Source organism: Cibotium barometz, chromosome 5 (genome assembly GCF_041138505.1).
Source record: "Cibotium barometz isolate CiBa-2024 chromosome 5, ASM4113850v1, whole genome shotgun sequence".
Taxonomy (NCBI): Eukaryota; Viridiplantae; Streptophyta; class Polypodiopsida; order Cyatheales; family Cibotiaceae; genus Cibotium; species Cibotium barometz.
In genome coordinates, this window is record NC_141050.1 from 60,603,283 (window position 1) to 60,607,715 (window position 4,433).

Genomic DNA, 4,433 nt, shown 5'->3' on the forward strand with positions numbered 1-4,433 from the left:
CAAAAATTTCTGAAAATCTAGACCCTTAGACTAAGGTCCTTTATACACATTTCTAATTAATTCCAATTGCACATTGGAAAGTTCTTTTTTGAATTTCTGTTTCAGGGGAACTTATTTTAATAAGATGAGATAATTTTTTATCTAAAAATATTAAAATCTGAATATTCTCTCTCTAGAATATTTTCTCTCTCTAGGTTAAAACAGTTAGAAACAAGTCTTTTATATTTCTGAAGAGGGATTGATTATAGAAGAAGATACTAGACATCAAAAAGGGGTTTGGGGGAGGAATCTTACATTCTACCCCACTTAAAAAACGCGAGATGTCCTCATCTCGCAAACTGGGATAATTTCGCAAGATGCACGAATTATGAGACTTAGAGAAAAATTTAAATCAAGATTAACCACCAAGAAAAAGTCTCAAAGAGAGCAAGATTCAAGATAAGAACAAGATTTAAACTTTATTCATTCTCGGAACTTATACAGTAAAGATAGAAGAACTCTTTACACTTCCATAAGCCCGTCCATCATATGATCACAAAAGCAGCACTCACAAGCTGCACAAGTATAGGGTAACTCATCTATGGGAATGATTCTGCTGGTTATTGCCGCACCTATCTCAGTGGTATGAGGTGATCTAACAAAAGGACCTCTGAGAGGCAAGCCAAAAACGGGGTAAAGGCATATCTTCTCATGAGGAAGAAAACACGCCAATAAGAAGACCCGCTCAGAAAACCTAGGACGCCTTGATCTCATGACGCAGTAGTATCGGGGACCCAAACCCAAGGTTTCAATAACCATGGCCAAGCGGACATTGTTGCGAAAGTGCTGCTGACCCCAGGGTGTTACCCTAGTTATGTCTTGATAGGTCCGCCATTTGGTCTGCGCTACAGAAGTTCCCAAGTGAGGGAAAAGTGAGCGCTCATACTGTTCTATAAAATCCTTCTTCACAGACTCACTTGCATCTTGAAGGTGAGGAATCATTATGGATAAAACTAATTCTTGTTGCCAAGCCATGAAGGAGATTAGGAAGAAAGGAGATCGATGGGAGTAAGATTACTGTGAGCGACAAGTAAAAGTTACGACTTATATAAAGGAAGGAGCTAGCGTAACTTAGAAGCCAACGGTAGCTTGCCACTGAAGTTTTACCGTCTTTCCATGATTTGGGTTTGGCACAATTTTCTATAGAAGGCATTAAGAACTTTGAGATGAGGAGATAAAAGAAGTTCGTAAGTTAAATCACCTACTTTCTTTGGTCCACAATATCTGGGAGATAACTTCTTATACTTCCCAAGAGATAAAGAACTTCTTTTGGGTCGTACTCGAGACCAAAACCTTGATATCCAAAACATCGATTCTCACTTCTGAACTCGTTGTTCTGAATCCTTAAAACAGGTGGGACTCTTGAGAAGTATTCAGGAAAAAGGTTCTTCCTTTTTTAAAACAGAATCTTTCTTTTATTTTAGAGAGGGAATAATTATAAGATCAAAAAGGGAGATTCTTACTCCTGTATACCTCGAAGGCTGGGGGAGAATCTTACATTCTACTCCACTTAAAAAGTGCGAGATGTCCTCATCTCATAAAGTAGAGGACAACTCTTTTTCTTAAGATCCAATTTTATTCTAGGGTTCCTTATATTCTGGTCAACCCAACAGAATACTGGGATAAATATCCCTTAGAACTCATCATTAAATAACAATTCATTCAGATCATATCATTCATATCTTTAACATGATAAAGGTCCATTAGACCGAAAAATTTCCTTCTGAGCATTCCTCCACGGGAATTTCAGTCAAGTAAGTTCTCAATTTGTCATCCCTTAACTTGATCTAACGGTCAAGTGTTAACAGTAGCAATTTGACAGCACAATCCACTAATCTCATAGTGATTTGCTGAATCATTTTCATCATTTATCATTACAGGGACTCGTCCCAATCATCCACCTTGTGGTTTCGCTCAGCTTATTACATTTCAATCCATTTTCAGGAATCATCATTTTTCAATCAGAATCCAAATCAATTCATCGGTTTCCAAACAGAACTAAAAATCATATCAACCACATTCGAAATCATCATCTGGATAGCATTAACGCTTATAATTTCAAGTCTTAGATTTACTCGTATATACTGTCAGTAAAGAGCTGCAGTTATACTCTCGGTATATACGGTAGTCACGGCCCTTGGAATTATAAGGTAAATACCATCATGTCTAGGCCTCAAGCAAGTCAGGGATTCTATATAATTGCAGTACTTCCATCTGAAGACCCAATTACCAATTTACGAATTTCAGTTTGAATATCAAATTGTATGAATTATATCACACAATTACAACCTTTTTTTGTGCTTCTTGATAAATTTTTGACATATTTGGTTTCTCAGTTGATCTTTATTAGCCAAATGCTCTGATACCAACTGTGAGGTCCCCCTGTTCCCACCGAGCAACGGATTCGGGTACTAGCAGAGCGGAAGTAGCACTTCTCGCGCGGGACAGGGGTCCCACATTCGGGGCCTCATCCATGGATATCCGGACAAGAGACTAATCCGTCGGTTTTTCCAAAACCAAACCCGGAAAAAACTTCCCTTACCGGAAAGCACGGGCGATTCCACCAGGATAATTTTTTTCTCTAACGAAGACAAGATCATTTCTGATCAAGCTGATCCAATTGTATCTTCAAGATACTAGATCAGATCAAGGAAGAAACTTGCACTTGGATCATTGGGATCAACGCTTTTTTTCCCATTCAAGAGGCACAGCCGTTGATTCCTATCCATAGAACAATTACTGTCCGGGATTTACTTTATCTATCGTATTAACAAAAGTTGAGTCTCGATTTACGGATCCATCAGTCCAGCCTAACCCCATCCAATCCCATGGGTTAGCCAACCGCCCAACCACTGTAGTGATGGGATCCAATTTGGAATTTGGTTAGGTTTTGTCCCGGGTACCAAGGAAAAGAGTTCCAAGGCCCCCTAGCCGGAAATTCATACAAACATAAAACTAGCCACACCACTTACACACCCAATATGAAATTGCCTTTTCTTAGCATCAGCTAACTTTAAAATAATCCTTTAATGAAAGCATGGTACCACTGATCACAATCTTCCAGTTTATCCGGTTGATTCATAATTTCCCATCATTCCTTCATCAGAGTATCTATGGCATCATTGGCAACTAGAATGCTCACCACCTGTCCACACAGAGGCCGTTTCCATAGTTCCTAGCCCATAATACTCGGCAATATAATCACTTATCAAGATGGACTCTCGTTGAAGATCAGCAAGATCAACCAACAGATCCATATAAAAGAGCCATGGACTCATCCGTTGAGGACCAGCAAGGTCAGTCAACCAGATCCATGCCCGGTTTCACAAAACAACTCTTACTCCTTGTTCCAATATCTTCCTCGACGCACGCGTGGGTATCCTAGGCGACCCAGAGCCCGAGCACCGTATGGTCAGCACCCTCTAGGATCCTTCGCAGGTGACCTAGCGCTTCACTCATAGGCCGCTTCCTTGGTCCCTCATCCACCGTACCGGAAGCTCACCATTTTAATCGAACCGAGGCTGGTCAAGACCTCGGTCGACCTTGCTACGCGAGACGTCCTCCATTGACTCTCCGTCACAGCAGTTGCAACTTTATCAGTTAGGTCTCCACGACCTTAATCACAAGACGGTCAAAATGCTTCCCCAGCATTCTTGACATAAAACAGCCATTTACAAACAGCATTTACAAACAGTTTACAAATACAGTTTCTATATTAACTCTCATTTTTCCACATTGTTCCTCATTAATCCACATTACTTATTTTACATTCCATTTATATGTGTACTCATCTAATCACCTCATTTTCCATCTCTTCACTTCAAATTCCTTCACATCACATATCATATATTCACATCCATATCCACATCCATACATCCACATCCATATCCACATTCACATCCATACATCCACATTCACATCCATACATCCACATCTACATGCTTATCTCCATTTTCACATCTTCATTTATACATCCACATCCCATATCCACATTCATACATACACATCCATATCCACATCCATACATCCACATCCACATTCACATTCACATCCATACATCCACATCTACATGCTTACCTCCATTTTCACATCCTCATTTATACATCCACATCCCATATCCACATTCATACATACACATCCATACATCCACATCTACATCCACATACATACATACATCCACATCCACATTCACATTCACATACATCCACATCCACATTCCCATACATCCACATCTATACATCCACATTCCACATTCACATCTATACATCTACATCTACATTCACATTCACATACATCCACATCTACATTCACATTCACATACATCCACATCCACATTCCACATTCACATCTATACATCCACATCTACATCCACATTCACATACATCCACATCCAC